Source organism: Haliotis rubra, unplaced genomic scaffold (genome assembly GCF_003918875.1).
Source record: "Haliotis rubra isolate DU_JTF1 unplaced genomic scaffold, ASM391887v1 Scf476, whole genome shotgun sequence".
Lineage (NCBI taxonomy): Eukaryota > Metazoa > Mollusca > Gastropoda > Lepetellida > Haliotidae > Haliotis > Haliotis rubra.
This window is the reverse complement of record NW_025767164.1, coordinates 694,954-717,546: the sequence shown is the minus strand read 5'-3', so window position 1 is coordinate 717,546 and position 22,593 is coordinate 694,954. Positions and strand designations below refer to the sequence as shown.

Genomic DNA, 22,593 nt, shown 5'->3' with positions numbered 1-22,593 from the left:
CATGACCACAACACTGGCTCTGACCTATGGCACATCTGCAGCTGGCGCTGACCACTTTAACCACTGGACTGCTCTCTAAGGTGACCTGCATTTCATAGTACATGTACTTGAGTGGAATGAATGTACTAGGCTATCACAATTTAACATAAATGAGATATTTTACAAAATATGTGTTCCTATATTATATATACATACATAATATATATATATATATATATATATATATATATATATATATATATAATCTATATATATTCTGATATCAGACTGATAATATTTTTTCTTGACAATACTATGAACCCAACTTACAGTTATATTATGTGGCGAGTCATTTTTCTTCATGGAACGGTAACAACGAGCTGTTATTACGCAAGATGTGTCATCGCATGATGCTGCCAAAAAACCCGATTACAGGTGAAAAAATATACAAGACAAGGGAATAATATTACACGAAATAACATCATTTGAATTTTACATAGATCTAATAACTATCTGACGGTTACGGCCTGGGTTATTCACATGATGGAACTTAGGTTAAAGTAGTTCAAAAACAGCTTTTCAGTTGCACTTCATAATAATTAACGTATTTCCCTTAATTTTCAGCGTGAAGTCAATATGATAACATGTCAAGGGGAAAATAAGCCTACTTCAATCATAAATCAGCAATGACATAATGACATTGACAGCCAGTAAGATCGTTACTGTACCATTTACAACATTGGAAATTGATGAATGAAACTTACTTCGCAAATTAAAAATGAACCCTTCACTATAATATTTGAAGCCTTTGTTCCGTTGGGAAGTCCTGGCACTTCTGCTATTCATCTGTATATAAGTCTCCACGAAGGAAAATGTGAGAGACGGGAACGCCGTCAGATCGCTTCCGGATTTCGTCGCCATCACGATTCGCTGATTACGCGGGTATGACCTCGTTTTGATATTGGTCAAAGGTCACATGCATAAATATTAAGAGTGGCCTATACAACCCTTTTCCAGAATGCTGTATCCAACACTGTCCGTTCAATTTGTTTGCGCTGTTTCGTTTGCCCCCAAAAGCCTGGCGTTTTGGGTTGTTTTACCTCTTGTCTTGATCTACGCAATTTGGATACGATGACATTGGTCAATTCAGTCCAGCGAACCTGACCACTCGATCCCGTTAGTCGCCTGAAGTAAGAGTGGTCAGGTTCGCTGACTTATGGGCTTAAGAACTTCTGCTGCGAACGTTTCGAAAATCTAGGCCCTGGATCCTTTTTTCTTGGGCATTACCTTTGTGAAACATTATTTATCCTGTACACTTGTAAGATATATGTCAGATTGTAACCAGCTAAGAAGATTATATCAATGAGATCTAAGCAGGCTGTTAGTCGTCCATCAGCATTTAGAAAAAGCAGAAAAAGATAGGCAAGCAAAGGGTGAGCCGACAGACAGCGGGAAGAGCGCAGTTCTACTATGAGAATAAAAACACCCATTTTTTGTCCGATATTAAATCTCATGTTGTTACACGTACGTACTATTTTCATACAAGCAAAATGGGAAAAATCTCTAATTCGAAAGATTTTTCGTTCCGAACTATTTGAACAGTAACATATCGTCTGGATGAACTGGGTACCCACTTTGTATGCGCTTGGTACAATGTGTGAAGACCATTTCTGATGTCTCCCGCCGTGATATTGCTGGAATATTGCTGGACTAACCATACTCACTCACTCACTAACGGGATCGGGTGGTCAGACTCGCTGACTTGATTGACAATTGTCCTCATATGTCCATTGCGTAGATCGATGCTCATGATGTCAATCACTGGATTATCTAGACCAGGCACAATTATTTACAGACCGCCGCCTTATTCGAATGCTTACCGTTTTGTAAAGAACCGCAGATTTAATTAAACCATGTTCTGTTTTTTTGCTTATCTACTCTGGTAAACCAGTATAAAAGACAATGAGACTAGGTTATCGTCGTATTTAATCTGACTTGGGAAACAGGTAGGTCTCCATGGTATTGCAGGGAGCCACGTGGTATGTGGGATCCATATGGACTATGCATCTTATACACACATGGGGAAAGATCGTCTTTTATTATTATTATTATGTCTTATCATGCATGTTCATATTACCTCGAGTATTAATGGGGCCATGGGGTAGCCTTGTGGTCATAATATTCGTATGTCTTCCCTGCGAAATGATTTCAGACTCAAAACGACATCTTTTTGCTCACGTTGACAAACATTCGCCTTATTTATGTGACTATTTGCACAGCAAGTAAACTGACTTATTGATATCTTCATGTGAATGTATTGCTGGCGTATCTGTCCTCTCACTAGGTATATTATATTCGCATAATAGTTGCGTCTATGACAATTGTCCTCGTATGCCCAATTCAAATTGACTCTTCCCGTGAAGATCCGGGTTAGAATTGATCTTCAGTAACCCATGCTTCTCGGAAAAGGCGACGAACGGGATCGGGTGATCAGTCTCGCTGACTTGGTTGACACGTGTCATCGTATCCCAATTGCATAGATCGATGCACATGCTGTTGATCACTGGATTGTCTGGTCAAGACTCGATTATTTACAGAGCGCCGCCATGTAGCTGGAATATTGCTGAGGACGGCTTTAAGCAACAGACCAACCAACCAAATCAAATTGACTCGTATTTACTTAAATACTACACGGACTGGGGGTTAAGGCGTTTGTTAAAATAACCAAAACGACAAATGTTTGTGTTTTCATAATAGCAGCGAAAAGCTGCAAAATTGCTGATGCGTCGTTAAACAATATTCACTCATCACATTTCTTATTTTCATAGGTTAGAGGGAGTTGCTGGAATATGAACTTCCAGAAGGGACAGAGCTTTTTATCGAGAGAAATTCGTTCATGTCGATTGTGCGCAACAAATACAGAAAACCCTTCTAGTCCAGACTCCGTCAAATTGTAAACCCTCTTTTCCGGGCGGGGGCGATGGGGTAGCCTAGTGGTTAAAGCGTTTGCTCGTCACACCGAAGGTCCGGGTTCGATTCACCACATGGGTACAGTGTGTGTATGGTGTCCCCGCCGTGATATTGCTGGACTATTGCTAAAAGCGGCTTAAAACCATACTCACTCACCCACGTTTCCGAGCGATTACTAGTAAAAACGCTGATGAACAAACAGATAAATAGCACAGTACTAAGGACTGACTGACTGACTGACTGAGTTTTGGTTTTACGCCGCTTTTAGCAATATTCCAGCAACATCACGGCAGGAGACACCAGAAATGGGCTTCACACATTGTGCCCATGTGGGGATTCGAACCCGGGTCTTCGGCGTGACGAGCCAACGCTTTAACCATTAGGCTACCCCACCGCCCCCAGTACTAAGGATGGGTTAATCAGCACCTTTGTTAATCCGGACAATTCCACTTCCAGTACCGTCTGGATTGACGAGGTCTCACCATATGTTTATGCATATATTGGTTCTGAATTCCAGATAATCAACAATGGGTCCGCTGTCGTTCTGTGCAGTTGCTGTTATGTTGGGGTATGGCAAAGTTCAGTTCTCAACTTAGTAATAATTAGCACTATGCTTGTAATTTTACATAAGAATATACATAAATTGCAAAATGCGTATATTCAACTATTGTTTAAATGTTTTCGTGTTTGTTTTCAGAACATTTATCGGTGCCCTTTAAACGTTCTTGTTTTTGTCCTGTATGATAACCAAAATGTTCAAATTAATACGAATAAAGAAATGTAGTTTGTACAGAAATGAAATATACTAACGAAAAAAAGTAACTGTGCATAAAAAATGCATAAAATAAAGTTATTTGAAAAGTTAGAAAAGTAAGCATAAAAAACATGAAGTAACGCACTTGGCTCGAAGTTCGATGCGTGGCATTTACTTCAATCATTTCTTATCACAGCAAGCCTCATTTGCCAGCACACTGTACATCAACCGCTTCAATTGTATAAACTCAAATAGCCGTCATGTATATATTTCTCCTTGTGCAATATCCTTGTGTTAGGATCTACACCGAAACGTCGCTCCACTGAAGAAGTTGTCTATCCCTAAAAAGTGTTTCTCTTCGTTGTTATACTATGTCTGTTAATGGCGGATTCGTTGTTGATTGATTTATCTATTTGTCATGTAATGTTCATCGCTGTAGCAATATTCCAGCACAGATATTGTACAAGATATTTCTTACTAATAAGCATTGCTGTTGGCATTTTGCCAAACTTTCACATTATTACCATTCCGATTTATATTAATCAGGACTACGAAGTTAACTGGAATCATCTGAAATATCTCCTTATCTTGCTAGAACTGGTCTTCAATAACCTATGCTTGTCGTAAGAGGCAAACTAACGGGATCGGGTGGTCAGGCTCGCTGACTTGGTTGACACATGTCATCGTATCATAATTGCGTAGATCGATGCTCATGCTGTTGATGACTGGATGGTCTGGTCCAGACTCGATTATTTACAGACCGCCGCCATATAGCTGGAATATTGCTGAGTGCGGCGTAAAGGTAAACTCACTTCACTCACCCATTCCTCCTCTTGAAGCGTTGCCTTCTCCCATCTCGACATTGCTACAACCGTCTTTCACCAAATCGATGCTGGCAAAAATAACTTTTTGACACTGTCCAACTTTAATGCTTACTACAATCAGTTCGACATTGATTGTGGGTACACACACATTCACAACATCTAACTGTGATAGTCACACATGTGTGATACGTTTTTCAAACAGTCTCTCTGTCTTGGTGTGTCTGTGTGTTCGGGTGTGCGTGTGTATATGTGTCAAGGTGTGCGTGTGTCTGTGTGTTAAGGTGTGCAAGTGTATGTGTGTGAAGGTGTGCGTGTGTCTGTGTATGAAGGTGTGCATGTATCTGTGTGACGGGTGTGCGTGTATCTGTGTGTATGGGTGTGCGTGTGTATGTGTGTGAAGGTGTGCATGTGTATGTGTGTGAAGGTGTACGTGTGTGGAGGTGTGCATTTGTCTGTGTGTTTGTGTGTGCGAGTGTCTGTGTGTGAGTGTCTGTGTTTGGGTGTGCATGTGCCTGTGTGTCAAGGTGTGGGTGTGTCAGTGCCTTTAGGTGTGCGAGTCTCTGTGTTTAGGTGTGCGTGTGTCTGGGTGTACAAGTCACTGTGTGTGAAGGTGTGCGAGTGTCTGTGTGTGCGTGTGTCTGTGTGCTTGGCTGTGCGAGTGTCTGTGTGAATGTGTGTGTGTGTGTGTTTAGGTGTGCGTGTGTATGTGTTTGAAGAATTGCGAGTGTCTGTGTATTTGGGTGTGGGAGTGTTTGTGTGTCAAGGTGTGCATGTGTCCAGGTGTACCTGTGTCTGTGTGTCCAGGTATGCATGTGTCTGTGTGATAGTGGTGGCGTGTCTGTGTGTCAAGGTCTGCGTGGATTTGGGTTTGCGTGTGCATGTGTGTCAAGGTGTGCGTGTGTCTGTGTGTCAAGGTGTGCGTGTGTCTATGTGTCAAGGTGTGCGTGTGTCTGTGTGTTTAGGTGTGCGTGTGTCTGTGTGTTTATGTGTGTTCGGGTGTGCGTGTGTCCAGGTGTACCTGTGTCTGTGTGTCCAGGTATGCGTGTCTCTGTCTGTAGATGTCCGTGTGTCTGTGTGAAAGTGGTCGCGTGTCTGTGTGTCTAGGTGTGCATGTGTCTTTCTGTCCCAATTTCATCTGTCATTGCCGTATATAGCTAAGATATTGCTGAGAGATTAAACAAAGATACAAGTTTGGTTTGGTTGTTGTTTAAAGCCGCACTCAGCAATATTCTAGGTATATGACAGCGGTCTGTAAATAGTCGAATCTGGACCAGACAATACAGTGATCAACAGCAATCGCATCGTTCTACGCAATTGGGACACAATGACATGTGTCAACCAAGTCAGCGAGGCTGACCGCCCGATCCCGTTAGTCGCCTCTTCCGAAAAGCATGGGTTACTGGATGCCAATCCAAACCCGGATCTTCACGGGTCAAAGAAACAAACAAGTAAGCACGTCCTACCATTAAAGGGTCCCCCTTCTTTGTCCCAAGCATCCTAGACTTGGATTCTTGTTCATAATATCAATCACTGGATTGTCTGCTCATGAACTCCGCCACTGAGATGGAATATTACTGGGAATATTAACCAGGGAACAATAATACCTGAAACCAAGATAAAACCCCAATCGTTCATGTACATAGCGTGTTGTCTTCGTGACTCTTGCGTTAATGCATCAAATTCTGCTAAAACAATATTCTCACTCACCTATTCCTGTTGAAGGCGATGGGTCAATCACCAAGCAGGACTACTATAAACTAGACACCAACCACGCCCACGCTGATAAGCAGTTTGCTCTGTATGATGTTGATAAAGACGGGGCACTCACCTTGAAGGATGTCAAAATAATTGTGGGCAAGTTTGACACAGATGGTGAGTATACTAGAAGCCATGTTATTTAATAGATAGATAGATAGATAGATAGATAGATAGATAGATAGATAGATAGATAGATAGATAGATAGATAGATAGACTGACACAGACTGAGTAAAAAGCCGTGTTATTTAATGGATAGATAGACTGACACAGACAGTGAGTAAAGCCGTGCTATTTAATGGATAGACAGATAGATAGATAGATAGATAGATAGATATATTTCTCCCACGTTAAACTGACTCGCTGTTTCTTTTTGTCGTCATGAACTCGTCATGAAGGCTTGATACACGGTAACCACAAGGCGAGATTAACGTTACGATTCTTGTCACTAGTGCCTATTTCACTAGTAGTTAGTTATTTATTATATAAAGGTTTTGTGTCTCGAGATCTCTCAGTCCCGAACACGAGTTTGCATATTTGATGGGATATGCAAATTAACGCAGTTGCGATGTTTTTGGTAGCGAATGGATCCAGGATGCTCGTAATTGGATGGATATATAATGCCCTTGACAATCTAGGATGTTGGATTACAATGTGTTTGGATTCAATTTCAGGTGATGGTAAAGTAACACTGTCCGAATTCGCAGCGAAGTACTCCAGGGTAAGAACGCTGAGCTGACTTGTACCCCTGTCACTTGAGACCCCTGAAGATCCGGGTTCAAATTGGTCTTCAGTACCCCATGGTTGTCTCTCCTCATGAAGATCCAGGTTCAAATTGGTCTTCAGTACCCCATGGTTGTCTCCCCTCATGAAGATCCGGGTTCAAATTGGTCTTCAGTACCCCATGGTTGTCTCCCCTCATGAAGATCCGGGTTCAAATTGGTCTTCAGTACCCCATGGTTGTCTCCCCTCATGAAGATCCAGGTTCAAATTGGTCTTCAGTACCCCATGGTTGTCTCCCTCAAGAAGATCCAGGTTCAAATTGGTCTTCAGTACCCCATGGTTGTCTCCCTCAAGAAGATCCGAGTTGGGTTCAAATTGGTCTTCAGTACCCCATGGTTGTCTCCCTCATGAAGATCCAGGTTCAAATTGGTCTTCAGTACCCCATGGTTGTCTCCCTCATGAAGATCCGGGTTCAAATTGGTCTTCAGTACCCCATGGTTGTCTCCCCCTCATGAAGATCCGGGTTCAAATTGGTCTTCAGTACCCCCATGGTTGTCTCCCTCATGAAGATCCGGGTTCAAATTGGTCTTCAGTACCCCATGGTTGTCTCCCCTCATGAAGATCCGGGTTCAAATTGGTCTTCAGTACCCCATGGTTGTCTCCCCCCTCATGAAGATCCGGGTTCAAATTGGTCTTCAGTACCCTGTGGTTGTCTCCCTCAAGAAGATCCGGGTTCAAATTGGTCTTCAGTACCCCATGGTTGTCTCCCCTCATGAAGATCCGGGTTCAAATTGGTCTTCAGTACCCCATGATTGTCTCCCCTCATGAAGATCCGGGTTCAAATTGGTCTTCAGTACCCCATGGTTGTCTCCCCTCATGAAGATCCGGGTTCAAATTGGTCTTCAGTACCCCATGGTTGTCTCCCCTCATGAAGATCCGGGTTCAAATTGGTCTTCAGTACCCCATGGTTGTCTCCCTCATGAACATCCGGGTTCAAATTGGTCTTCAGTACCCCATGGTTGTCTCCCTCATGAAGATCCGGGTTCAAATTGGTCTTCAGTACCCCATGGTTGTCTCCCCTCAAGAAGATCCGGGTTCAAATTGGTCTTCAGTACCCCATGGTTGTCTCCCCTCATGAAGATCCAGGTTCAAATTGGTCTTCAGTACCCCATGGTTGTCTCCCCTCATGAAGATCCGGGTTCAAATTGGTCTTCAGTACCCCATGGTTGTCTCCCCTCATGAAGATCCGGGTTCAAATTGGTCTTCAGTACCCCATGGTTGTCTCCCCTCATGAAGATCCGGGTTCAAATTGGTCTTCAGTACCCCATGGTTGTCTCCCTCATGAAGATCCGGGTTCAAATTGGTCTTCAGTACCCCATGGTTGTCTCCCCTCATGAAGATCCGGGTTCAAATTGGTCTTCAGTACCCCATGGTTGTCTCCCCTCATGAAGATCCAGGTTCAAATTGGTCTTCAGTACCCCATGATTGTCTCCCCTCATGAAGATCCGGGTTCAAATTGGTCTTCAGTACCCCATGGTTGTCTCCCCTCAAGAAGATCCGGGTTCAGAATTGGTCTTCGGTACCCATGGTTGTCTCCCCTCATGAAGATCCAGGTTCAAATTGGTCTTCAGTACCCAATGGTTGTCTCCCTCATGAAGATCCGGGTTCAAATTGGTCTTCAGTACCCCATTGTTGTCTCCCTCAAGAGATCCGGGTTCAAATTGGTCTTCAGTACCCCATGGTTGTCTCCCCTCATGAAGATCCAGGTTCAAATTGGTCTTCAGTACCCATGGTTGTCTCCCCTCATGAAGATCCGGGTTCAAATTGGTCTTCAGTACCCCATGGTTGTCTCCCCTCATGAAGATCCGGGTTCAAATTGGTCTTCAGTACCCCATGGTTGTCTCCCCTCAAGAAGATCCGGGTTCAAATTGGTCTTCAGTACCCCATGGTTGTCTCCCTCAAGAAGATCCGGGTTCAAATTGGTCTTCAGTACCCATGGTTGTCTCCCCTCATGAAGATCCGGTTCAAATTGGTCTTCAGTACCCATGGTTGTCTCTCCTCATGAAGATCCAGGTTCAAATTGGTCTTCAGTACCCCATGGTTGTCTACCCTCATGAAGATCCGGGTTCAAATTGGTCTTCAGTACCCCATGGTTGTCTCCCCTCATGAAGATCCGGGTTCAAATTGGTCTTCAGTACCCCATTGTTGTCTCCCCTCAAGAAGATCCGGGTTCAAATTGGTCTTCAGTACCCCATGGTTGTCTCCCCTCATGAAGATCCAGGTTCAAATTGGTCTTCAGTACCCCATGGTTGTCTCCCCTCATGAAGATCCAGGTTCAAATTGGTCTTCAGTACCCCATGGTTGTCTCCCCTCATGAAGATCCGGGTTCAAATTGGTCTTCAGTACCCCATGGTTGTCTCCCCTCAAGAAGATCCGGGTTCAAATTGGTCTTCAGTACCCCATGGTTGTCTCCCCTCATGAAGATCCAGGTTCAAATTGGTCTTCAGTACCCAATGGTTTGTCTCCCTCATGAAGATCCGGGTTCAAATTGGTCTTCAGTACCCTTTTATTGTTGTCTCCCCTCAAGAAGATCCGGAGTTCAAATTGGTCTTCAGTACCCATGGTTGTCTCCCTCATGAAGATCCAGGTTCAAATTGGTCTTCAGTACCCCATGGTTGTCTCCCCTCATGAAGATCCGGGTTCAAATTGGTCTTCAGTACCCCATGGTTGTCTCCCCTCATGAAGATCCGGGTTCAAATTGGTCTTCAGTACCCCATGGTTGTCTCCCCTCAAGAAGATCCGGGTTCAAATTGGTCTTCAGTACCCCATGGTTGTCTCCCCTCAAGAAGATCCGGGTTCAAATTGGTCTTCAGTACCCCATGGTTGTCTCCCCTCATGAAGATCCGGGTTCAAATTGGTCTTCAGTACCCCATGGTTGTCTCTCCTCATGAAGATCCAGGTTCAAATTGGTCTTCAGTACCCCATGGTTGTCTACCCTCATGAAGATCCGGGTTCAAATTGGTCTTCAGTACCCCATGGTTGTCTCCCTCATGAAGATCCGGGTTCAAATTGGTCTTCAGTACCCCATTGTTGTCTCCCCAAGAAGATCCGGGTTCAAATTGGTCTTCAGTACCCCATGGTTGTCTCCCCTCATGAAGATCCAGGTTCAAATTGGTCTTCAGTACCCCATGGTTGTCTCCCCTCATGAAGATCCGGGTTCAAATTGGTCTTCAGTACCCAATGGTTGTCTCCCCTCATGAAGATCCGGGTTCAAATTGGTCTTCAGTACCCCATGGTTGTCTCCCCTCATGAAGATCCAGGTTCAAATTGGTCTTCAGTACCCCATGGTTGTCTCCCCTCATGAAGATCCGGGTTCAAATTGGTCTTCAGTACCCTATGGTTGTCTACCGTCAGGAAGATCCGGGTTCAAATTGGTCTTCAGTACCCCATGGTTGTCTCCCCTCATGAAGATCCGGGTTCAAATTGGTCTTCAGTACCCCATGGTTGTCTACCCTCATGAAGATCCAGGTTCAAATTGGTCTTCAGTACCCCATGGTTGTCTCCCCTCGTGGAGATCCGGGTTAAACATCATGAGCATCGATCTACGCAATTGGGATACGATGTCATGTGTCAAGCAAGTCAGCGAGTCTGACCACCCGATCCCGTTAGTCGCCTCTTACCACAAGCATGGGTTACTGAAGATCGGTTCTAACCCGGATCCTCACAGGTAACTAAGCATGAAAGAATGATATGCATATAATGTTTACATCACACATATGTTTTCTTATTGCAGCTCCTGGTTGGTACAGGCGGCATCCCTATTGGCCAGTAGACGAACAATGGAGAATAATGTCGATGTGATGGAAATAAATATAGATATATAAGATAAACTGTCCTTTTTGTCCCTCTGCGTATATCCAGAAGTGAACCGGCTAAACACAAGGATGAAATAGCTTACATAAGAGTGAGTGAGTGAGTGAGTGAGTGAACACAAAGATGAAATAACTTACATAAGAGTGAGTGAGTGAATGAGTGAGTGAGTGAGTTTAAGGCAGCACACAGAGCAATATTCCAGCTATATGGCGGCGGTCTGTAAATAATCGAGTCTGGACCAGACAATACAGTGATCAACAGCATGAGCATCGATCTGCGCAATTGGGAACCGATGACATGTGTCACCCAAGTCAGCGAGCCTGACCACCCAATCCCGTTAGTCGCCTCTTACTACAAGCTTGGGTTACTGAAGGCCAATATTCTAACCCGGACCTTCATGGGTCAACTTACATACGAAACACTTACATTTACATTAGTGAGTGAGTATGGTGTTACGCCGCTTTTAGCAATATTCCAGCAATATCACAGCAAGGGACACCAGAAATGGACTTCACACATTGTACCCTTGTGGAGAATCGAACCGGAATCTTCGGTGTGACGAGCGAACGCTTTAACCACTAGACTACCCAACCGCCCCCTTACATTTACATGCAGACTATGCAAATATGAGTGAATATACTTACGGAGTACATGCGTCATATAGACGTACTTGCATGTGTGTGTATAGAATAATTTAGGGCTGGCTAAAATAATCGATAATCAGAGATATCAAAAAAATATTGATTATCAATATGAAAATTGTGTAATCGATAACATCGTACATTATCTTTTGTGACAGAAAAAAACTTGCAATTTTCTCACATAATATACAAATTTAGGACGGTATTCATAGTTTGCTTCTAAATTATGTTCAGGACACTATTTTGTTAATAATCCTTGCATAAACATGTCACAACTCACCAGTGATGTGAAATATACTCATTTCCTTCAGACAGTTTTGCTCAAAGTTTCTGATATTTGTCGATAATCGGTCTATATTTAGTCAACTGTTATGATCTCTATGATCTGTAGCGATAACCAGCCAAAGTATAGATTCTGCACTAATATTACTTGCTATAGATATTTACAGGTATATGTATGCTTTGAGAGTAGTTCCATGAGAACAAAGTGAAAGTATTTTTTAGCAAAGAGATGTGATAAATTAACACATTTTACCATGGCTACGTGAAATGTTCGAATTTGATTGGTCAATCCATAAAATCAGACGGTATCAATTTGGATTGAAAATGCGTCTGATTTCACGGCGCTTCACTGCGCACGTATACAACACTGCCGCACTACTTCAGCTTGGCCACCAAACATGACTAATATCAACACAACAGACGTGATGGAAATGCAGATGAAACATTTATTAAAACTCGAAAAATACAATTATACGATGTCTCCTCCACAATTATTAGGGAATCTCACTATCATAATTATTACCGTCTATTATAAAAATATTCAAACTCAATTACAATACACAGCCCAAAACATAAACAAACAATATCTAACATATAAATCAGAAAACCTTGTGAAAATACATCCCTATCTATCCCTATTTGTGCCGCAAAACGTTCGTAAACATTTACCTACCTGGTAAATGGTATATTTGTTTCCGTATAGAATGGTAAATTCGCAAGATAACGGTCAGGTGAAACACAAAATTTGCCACTCATACTCCATCTTGTCCCGTTGCATCGTTCAAAATGTCAAAAATTGAACCATGAGAATTCAGTGCTCTGCCACCTTCCCCGCAAGGCTGTCACTGCTATGTTCGTACACTTTGAAAAGCTTGGCCCCAATCCAGTCCCAAATGAGAACAATGTTCCAAGGAATCCCAAGTTAGTCGCATGTACACAAAGCAGACTGTCACTCTTTCGTCGCATGCCGGGGTGGAGGCACGTACGTGAAATCATGATCGACACTCGCCGGTCATAAAAATCAACAGTCATTGATGAGTTACAGGTCATAGGTCGATCAGAAAAGGATCTATTCTTCGATTCTGCAGGGTTCAGGTTCGACAGTCAGTCAAGTATTTTCCACTGTCACTTCGAATTTCAACCTTTCGCAAAATGTAAACACTGGCTCGTCTGCCATTTCAAATTGTTGCGTAACTGTCTACTTCTAAGAAAATAAGTAGGTCAGACGATTCCATTATAGTGTGGCCAGGGGGTACAGTAACACGGCACACAAAACAATAGGCGCGTTTCGGTCGTGTGGAGTTATGATTATAAAAACCAAGCTCTTAGGTGTTACTTTATTGCATTGAATAAACAGTAGTTTGTTTTCTTTGGACAGAATATTTTGTATGTGCAATGTTAAAAAATACGAACGGAACCTACCACTCCCTTCACAGACGAGTTCAATTCGCCTCTCGTCCCATGTCGGATTACGCAGTGTCTTCCGCAGGACGAGGAAGTTCGATAATAAATCGGTTATGGTAGAATGGCGATAAACATACTGTGTTTGGAAATAAGATGAATGTAGCATTCATCTAATTTCCAAACACAGTACGTATATCTCCTAAATAGCACACTATGTATCATCACGTGACATTACTGTTGAGATCATTCTGCGGGGGCCTGATGACCTGCACTGATTTCAGGAAGCCGAGCATCCGATATATCTGCGATCTCGTTAGAGATGAATTACAGCCACAATCTGCAAGATCTCACGCACTGAGTGTTGAACTACAGGTGAATGTTTCATAATTATTACATCGTTATTAATATCTCAGAAACGTTTATCTGGTTCAAAAACATCATACTGTTCATAGCGTCATATCCCAGCCTCCATGGACAACCCAGTTTTGCGTATAATTGCACACTACCATGCGTGCTGGTACAGACACATCTGTTAACATATTACCCAGTATATAATAAAACTAACCTTGTGAATATAATTCACGACTGGAACTCTTGTAAACGCATGGACCAGTTTCACTTCATACCAGAAAGGATATGCTTTCAGTCAGCCACGATGAATGTCATAAAGGGGAGTCACTCTAAAGACCCCAACCTTGAGACGTTGTTATTATTATTGAATCATACACGTAGCCATAATTACCACTTTACGTACTGAAACGCAGCGAAATAGATAATAACGTTGGTATCAGTTTTCTAGAAATATCTAATTTTTGGTGAAGCGTGTCATAAGCCTCTGTTTAACCATTTTATCAGGTTCTGGTGACCCTACGCTTCTTTGCAAGTGGAAGTTTCCCTCAAATCACTGGCGACACAATAGGGATAGACAAATCAACAGCTTCACGAGTTGTTAGGAAGGTTTCACTTGCCATGGCGTCTCTCATGCCAAGATTTGTTACCTGGCCGTCCGAGAGTGCTTCGGGAGACATAAGAAAGAAATTCTACAGTCTATCTAGATTTCCTGGAGTCATTGGATGCATCGACGGGACACATGTTCGGATACAGGCACCATCAGACAACGAACCTGCCTATGTCAATTCTATCAATGTTCAAACGGTGTGTGACAGCCAAGATGCGTTAGTGAGACCATCGTAAGACCAGCGCATTTCATATAAATGTACATGTCTTTCCGGCATTATAATAAAGAAAATGCGTTTCGAACATGACACCATTTACAATGTTGATCGAAGTAAGTGTCTTAAAACAACATTATGATGATAAGCTCTCTGCATTTGCTTTTTAAGGCCGAGCTCAGCAATTTTCTAGCTATTTCGCAGTGGTTGCTATATGCACTTGGTGCAGTGATTCCACATAGTTATACTAAAATTGATCGTTTTGTGTATTTGTATCGGTAAATTTACTAACGTAGTGGCGAGATGGCCAGGCAGCACGCATGACAGCCACGTGTTCAAGATGAGCAATGTGCGGCAACACCTTGAAACTCATCATACCACTCTACAGGATGGTGTTATTCTCGGTGACAGTGGATACGCATGTCGTCCGCATTTGATGACGCCGTATCTAAAGCCATCTACGCCCGAGCAAGAGCGCTTCAACTCTTCACATAAACGAACACGGTCAACTATAGAACGGGCATTTGGGTGGCTCAAGAGGCGTTTCCATGTTCTCCACGGAGAAATCAGGATGTGCCCAGAGAGAGTTTGCACCGTAAAATAAAGTGAATTAAGAAATTAAATACTGATAAAATATTTGGTTTTAAAGCCTATTAACAGGCCTATAGACAGCTAAAACAGTGCAGCTTTAAGAAGAATCTCATTATATTTGACAGGTGCTTGTGTCGTGTTGCACAATCTTGCGATAATTCTTCGTGAACCCATGCTGGATGTTGATGCAGAGGACGACAGTACCATCGAAGGGCAATACACAGGTCCTGAAGATGGTCGAAGCATCCGCGATTACATCACAAGACACTATTTCACTCACTGAAATGTTCAATCTGCCAAAACTGTAATATTACACTGGAGAATGTAGCGTGACTTTATGTTCTATCTGAATAGTATATTCAACTGTGATGGTGATAACATATTTCGCAAGTGCCCACAAACTTACAATTAGAGAAAATGTTTGGACAAAATCTATTGTCTTCAAAGGAGTATCGTACTCCGAGCTTTGTTTACCCTTGTGTTATAATACAGTATAAATATATTTTCCTGTGTGTAGTGCCATTTTCACCTCAGCGGTGTCAACTCATGCTTTTACGAGGCTTTTAGCAATATTCAAGCAATATCACAGCAGGTACTCCGGAAATGGACTTCACACATTGTACCCATGTGGGGAATCAAACCCGGATCTTCGGCGTGACAAGAGGACAATTTAACCATTAAGCTATCCCACCATCCCTTCATCCTTTAAGAACATCCGACAATCTATATCATTAAAGTTCAACTGACAAGATATGATGTAGTTTTTTTACTGCAAAATAGAGAACACAGTGTAGCAAACTATGGAAATAACTGTTGAAGGAACTGTTTTAATATTTCAAAAATGAACTTGTCTTTTTCAGTTATCGCTCATCATGTTATCAGCTCCAGTCTGAGCTTCTTGTTCATGAGTTCATAGTAGGTTGTCTGCTGCATAATTTTCTTTTTCTGCTCAACCAAGACCTCATACTGAAGTTGGGTGAGGTCATCCGCTCTGATCTTCCTTTTGGTGGGGACATGCCTGGAAGTATCCGCAGTCGGGATCATAGGCCTGAAGTCAAAGAATATTGTTTTGCATTATCGAATATAAGGAACATACAAGTCCCCGACATACGAGTCTCTCCGCTGTATATTGGTACTTTAAATGCCCCTGTTAACAATGTAAATGGAGAAAACTGCTGTAATTAATAAAATTTCCAATTACGACATACTCTTCCATGTTTTTCTTTCGTCAGGTGTAGGTGTTTCCCTTAGCTGTGAGCTGGAACAACTTGGCACAGCGGCTTCCTGACTAGGGACATCTTCAATAGCATGTGCCAGCAGATTTAGGGTTTAAGGGGAGCCGATTATTTCTGCGACCGCAGTATCTGTATATAAAGAAAGCTAATTGCTCACTTGACTACAGTACTTCCTATTGTCACGATAAATGGTACATACAATATGAAACTAGGCGAGAGGTATACACCAACCAACAGTGAAGGGACACAACTCTGTTGTGCTAAACTTACGGCATTTGTCATTCGGATTTTGTCCTTGCGAAAATTATCTATAAACTAAGGTAACAAATTTCATTGTGTTCGGAGTAACATAACATAACTATTTTCAAAGATATAGTTATCCCAAATCATGACAAGTGATGAAATCTTGTACGAAAAAAAACCCACCGAATCTTCCGTCCCAACAGGCCAAATATTTATGATTGTGCAAATGTGTTATGTTCTTTTGAGTTTGGTACCGGAGTTATTATAACTGGCCTCATAACAAAATGAAATTATTTAATCTATAAACTAATTGTGATAAAGTTGATGGCATGATATTTTTAATCTTAAACCATCAAGGTAAACAACAACACCATTGCTGTTGTGATACATTGTTTCGGGTTATTTTCGCTGTCTTCTTGAGGAACTCTCAAACAGATATGAAAGTGTTACAGAAAACTTTTAATTGAAGATGAAGAATGTTAATGATCTAAGGGAGATTTGAACTTAGCGTAGATAGACACAACATGAACTGTATATTATGGTTTGGAATAGGGTTATGAGAGTTACCCCCCTTTTCGTTTCACAATGGCTGCCGTTCGGAGAATGAATGAGTGATGACTTAAATTGTAACGGTGCAGTTTTATCACAAGAGGCATTTTTACTGAATGAGGAGTAACAGAAGGTCGGTTGGTGTTTGTTGTTTGTTTTTTAACTTATCTTGATAAATGATCAACAAATACTTGCAGTATCCCATTGCCGATCGCCATGCTCAATTACAATTACGAGATCATTATTTGCTGTATGATGAAAGGTAGTGTTAACACTTACAATATATAATGATACTTTATGGAATTCATGCGACATACCCATTGGCGTCACTAAATCATCTGATTCGATCCCCGTGAGTCCAGTGAAACTGGGACAATCTTTATAAATATCCACTATCTTCTCACTCGTCGTTGATAGTGGGGCAATACAGGGTCCTCCCCCGGTCTTCCTCTTGTCCAGCCGTCTGGTGCATATTTGTCCATTTTGTTTTGATTTCCTTTGTTATTCTCTGGCAGACTCCGAGGGCGTTAATTTTTGCTGTGATGTCTGCCCAGATTGCTTTTTTTCCTTTCGTGGGTAACTGTGCTGCATAGCTTGCTGTTTAATATTGAGATATGTTTCTCAACAAGCTCCGCCAGCAACTGAACTTCAGAGCTGTCGAAATTATTGTTTCTGTTACGAAATTTAGTCGGTAAAGATGCCATTTTGACAGACGACAGGAAGTAACGCGTACTTGTTTACGTTTAGGGAATTGTGGGAAATATTTAGGGGACTCCCCGAAAGTAATGACAACATTAACATTAGAACGTCATTAGATAATGATACGCTAATAAGTGTTTGATACAACCGTTTTTAATGTTGCCATTAACTAATGATACATTAAGGATTTAATGGAAAATAAATAGAGCATTTGTTCTTTGATGTGTTCCCTTATCCGTTTCCATCAATATGCAGGTATTACCCTTCCACAATAGGGAGACGTCACAGCTAAGGTCTCTTTTTGTGTCTTCTGAAATTATTACATTTCAAAGTTCTATACGCTGCCATATAGCTTGAATATTACGGCGTAAAACTAAACTCACTCACTCACTCACTCAAAGTACTATACGCTGCCATATAGCTGGAATATTGCGGCATAAAACTAAACTCACTCACTCACTCACTAAAAGTTCTATACGCTGCCATATAGCTGGAGTATTGCGGCGTAAAACTAAACTCACTCACTCACTCACTCAAAGTACTATACGAATGTTAAGAGAGTGACTGTACTGTTTCTTTTACATGTAGACCGCTTGGTCTTGCGACATAAGCACAGAGGATTCTCCAATATGAATGAAGAAGGTCTATGTTGCACGTGGTGGTGGCGCGTGGTCCTGTGCTCAAAGCTCATTCACAAATCGGCGAAGTTAAGCAGCGTCGAGCTCGGAGAGAGTCCTTGATGGGTGACCGTGTTTGGCAGCTTGACTCCTGAGAGTTTCTAGGACTTGAGTCCTGCCCCACAACGAAGCACATGTGACACATGTGGTCTCACCTTAGGCAAGTGAGTTTGTTCAAAATTGTCTCTGTTCACCCAGCAGGAAAATGGGTACCCGGTGGAAAAAGTCATATGACTATAACCTTCTAGCGCCTAACAGGCAGCTTGGGTTATCCGGGGTAATAATGTGCTGTGCCTTGATTGTTAGAGCTATGAGCATACCTAGTGTGGAGTTTGGCGCTATATAAATGGACACATTATTATTATTATTACTTCAAGGGAAAACCTAATCACAAAAATACATTTTTCCGCATAATGTTCTTATTTGCACACGCCTCCTTGCTAAAGCCTTTTTCGTCACATAATTCCCCTGTTCAAATATTAAAATATCAGAAAATCTCTTCCGAAATATGGAGTGTTGGGCATCGTGAAAACTCATCGATATACTTAGATTGTCATCAGTCCTATACAACATGGAAGAGTTGAAAGAACAAAGTCTAATCCTCAAAAGAACTTTTGATAACGTTAATAAAGAATTCTGAACGTTATTGTGAGCGAGTTTAGTTGTTCCAATTTTTTAAATTTGACAGACCCCAAAGGCTGGTGTAGTACGTTGTTGTTTGTTCTGTACGTACAGGTGTAATAACTGTACAAGAGCAATAATTCAAAGCATGTACTCAACTTAGGGTAGTGTTACACCGAACCGCGACCCCGCTACGATCGTGTTACGACCATCGCGATCGTGAACTGGCAGAGGGTCGCGGTGAGTCGTTCCTTTGATCGCCACTTGCGGTTACACAAAAAATCATTTGCGACTGAATTGCGACTGAATTGCGACTGATAACAGAAAAATTCCCCTGTTTTATTGCGACCTGATAATGAGACCGCTCTCATTGGTCTCAGAGATCTCAATCGGGTCTTAATAGAGTCGCTTCTAGTTTACGAGTTCGACGAGTGCGACGACTTTGCAACCTGTAACGAACAACGAGCCCTGTGGCGATCGTTGTGATCATCCGCGATCACTGCGAGTGTTTGTGATCTTTTATGCAACCGAATTGTGAGTCTGTTACGATCAATGAGACCTAATTGAGAGTGCATTGAGACTTGTGCTATCTTATTGCGACCACTTTTGAGACCTCTTGCGACTGTTTTCTGTCGCACAACCTTTTTTTTATAGTCAAAAACACTCGCAAACCCCTTAGAGACCGATGGAGAGAAACTGCGACCAAAGAGATCATGTTTGAGACCATGGAGACCGCGTTGAGACTAATTTACAACCGTACTGCGAGTCTTAGCGAGTGATGGCGAGCAGAGGCCAATTTTCGGTCGTAAGCCAGGGAGGCAATGGCATAGAATCAGTACCCGGATGATCCGGTTTAGAATTGATCTTCAGCAACCCATGCTTGTTGTAAGAGGCGACTAACGGGATCGGGTGGTCAGGCTCGCTGACTTGGTTGACACATGTCATTGTATCCCAATGCTCATGCTACTGATCACTGGATTGTCTGGTCCAGACTCGATTATTTACAGACCGCCGCCATATAGCTGGAATATAGCTGAGTGCAGCGTTAAACAACAAACAAACGGCATCGGCAATGTCATTCACTGTAACCATCCAATCCACATTTGTCACACATTGGAAGACATTGATAACGGTCTATGATAAAGGATCATACACAATCAGCACAGTGAAAAGGGATAGAGCAACAGTGGACGGTGACAGACAGTAAACCACCGTACCCGATGACTCGAAATACTTTCGTCTACTCTTAGACGTACTGCTCTGGTGAAAATACATTTTACCTCCTGAATGTCGAAGTTTAGTAGTGAACCATGGGGTTAAACAACATCTGGTAGTCGGGATTGTGGGGTTGTGGGTTGGAGTGGCGCAAGAGGTTGGCACTCTTATACAACGCCAACATTCGAAGTGGAGTGAGTGAGATTGGTTTTACGCCACTTTTAGCAATATTCCTGCAATATCGCAGAAGTGGACACCAGGGTTTCACACATTGTGCCCATGTGAGGAATCAAACCGGAGTCTTCGGCGTTACGAGCGAACACTTTGCCCACTAGGCTACCCCACCGCCCCTTCGAAGTGGAGCGAAAAAGAAGTTAATTGCTGAGATATAACATGGTTGTATGATATTTCAGAATATATTTCTTGAGTTTAAAAACCCAGTGCGGTCAATCAGGTGCCCTTCACGTCGAATCATGAGGGGTGCGGCAGGTTGTAAGCAGCTCTAGAACATTTCTATTTCAAGGAGTTGCAACATATCTACGGCTAAGTAGCCATCTGTGTTTTCCAAATCCCGTTATCATAAACAAGTTTAATCTGTAATCTACGTGTGCACCAATCCACCTGGTACCAAGGACCAGCGCTGATAAACGCTGCCCAGTTTGCGATCTACGTTTTCTGACAATCCCACATGAATGAGTCAACCCAACCCAGTTTGTAAACTCTTTACGCAGATGAGTAATTGGCTTGCTTAACGTTTTTCCAAATAGCTATTTTTGTATAATTTACTCCAAGGAAACCGTCCATCATATATGGCTGGTGTGTGTGAAGGAGAGAACTACATGAATCTAAATCCAACTGATCGATCCAAGAGAAGAACAGGTATAATGGGCAGAGAGAGAGAGAGAGAGAGAGAGAGAGAGAGAGAGAGAGAGAGAGAGAGAGAGAGAGAGAGAGAGAGAGAGAGAGAGAGAGAGAGAGAGAGAGAGAGAGAGAGAGAGAGAGAGAGAGAGAGAGAGAGAGAGAGGAGGGAGGGAGGGAGGGAGGGAGGAGGGAGGAGGAGGGAGGGAGGAAGAATCCAGTCATCAACCATCAACAGCAAGACCACCCGATCCCGTTAGTCACCTCTTACGAGTATGGGTTGCTGAAGATCAATTCTAACCCGGATCTTCACGGGTCGTGTCGTGTCGTGACGAACATATGGAAGGAATAGGGTTTTAGCAATATTCCAGCAATATTACCACAGGGACATCAGAAATGGGTTTCACAGACTGTACCCATATGGGGGTCTTTCGCGTTTTAGCGAACTCTTCAAAAAAAAGCTGGAATAATGCTGAGTGCTGCGTAAAACTAAACTCACTCACTCACTCTTCACGACACGTGGTTATGACGTAGAAATACTGTAAAGGAGCGTCAAACCTGACTCACATTCGAAACATGATCATCATAATCTGGCACAACTAAGGCCCGCTACTCTTGTGGGGGATCCTTACGAAGGGTAACAACTAAACGAAATTCAAACGATGAAAGTCTTATTTAACGGCAAATCTTCTCTACCTAAAGTGAACATGTTTGTGTAATTAGAGTTAGTTGTATGATGTGGAGTTAGCCGTAATGTAGTAATGTAGATATGTTGGTGCCATTAGAGTAAAGCTTATGAGGTAGAGCTACGTCCCTTAGCAGCGCAAAGATCCCCTGGTCTTGTCAATGAAATAATCTCTCGGCTATGGAACCATCGTTTTGAGAAGCGGAAATTCTCAAATCAGGTAAGAGGGGCGGTGGGGTAGCCTAGTGGTTAAAGCGTTGGCTCGTCACGCCGACGACCCGGGTTCGATTCCCCACATGGGCACAATGTGTTAAGTCCATTTCTGGTGTCCCCCGCCGTGATATTGCTGGAATATTGCTAAAAGCGGCGTAAAAACTAAACTCAGTCAGTCAGTCAGTTGCTGTTTGTTGGGGCGGTGGGGGTAGCCTGAGTGGTTAAAGCGTTGGCTCGTCAGGCCGAAGACCCGGGTTCGTTTCCCCACATGGGTACAATGTGTTTAGCCCCTTTCTGGTGTCCCCCGCCGTGATATTGCTGGAATATTGCTAAAAGCGGCGTTAAACTAAACTCAGTCAGTCAGTCAGTCATATCAGGTAAGGAAATAACACTATAACAGAACATATATAGGTTGTTGAAGCAGCTTTATTCATGAAAGTGACATCTATTTACCAACGGAAACCGGAAGACCGAAGGCCTTATAGTAAAGCTGAAATAATAAGGATTTGTTTCGTTTAGAATTGACGTGTAAAACATACAAATTGTTGCACCTAATGTCGGTAAAACCTAGTGCCATAAATGATAAAAGATATGAACTGAGATACCAATAGGGTGAGTGAGTTTAGATT

At 42.5% G+C, this 22,593-nt stretch overlaps 1 protein-coding gene and 1 long non-coding RNA gene across 3 annotated transcripts in view; one reads left to right on the top strand and one right to left on the bottom strand.

The window, feature by feature from the left end:
* Positions 1-6,248: 6,248 nt before the first annotated feature.
* Positions 6,249-10,890, top strand: LOC124290855. Its single transcript, XR_006902059.1, has 3 exons — positions 6,249-6,399; positions 6,958-7,004; positions 10,800-10,890. It is a non-coding gene; the product is annotated as an uncharacterized LOC124290855 (long non-coding RNA).
* Positions 10,891-21,847: 10,957 nt separating this feature from the next.
* LOC124290851 (guanylyl cyclase-activating protein 1-like) overlaps positions 21,848-22,593 on the bottom strand; it is a 51,152-nt gene continuing 50,406 nt past the window's right edge. Inside the window, exon 6 of one of the 2 annotated variants that reach the window (XR_006902057.1) lies at positions 21,848-21,858. The gene's annotated coding sequence lies outside the window, so the exon portion shown is untranslated. Of the gene's footprint in view, positions 21,859-22,374; positions 22,455-22,593 lie in introns of those variants that run through there. The other variant, XR_006902056.1, reaches the window with a different exon arrangement.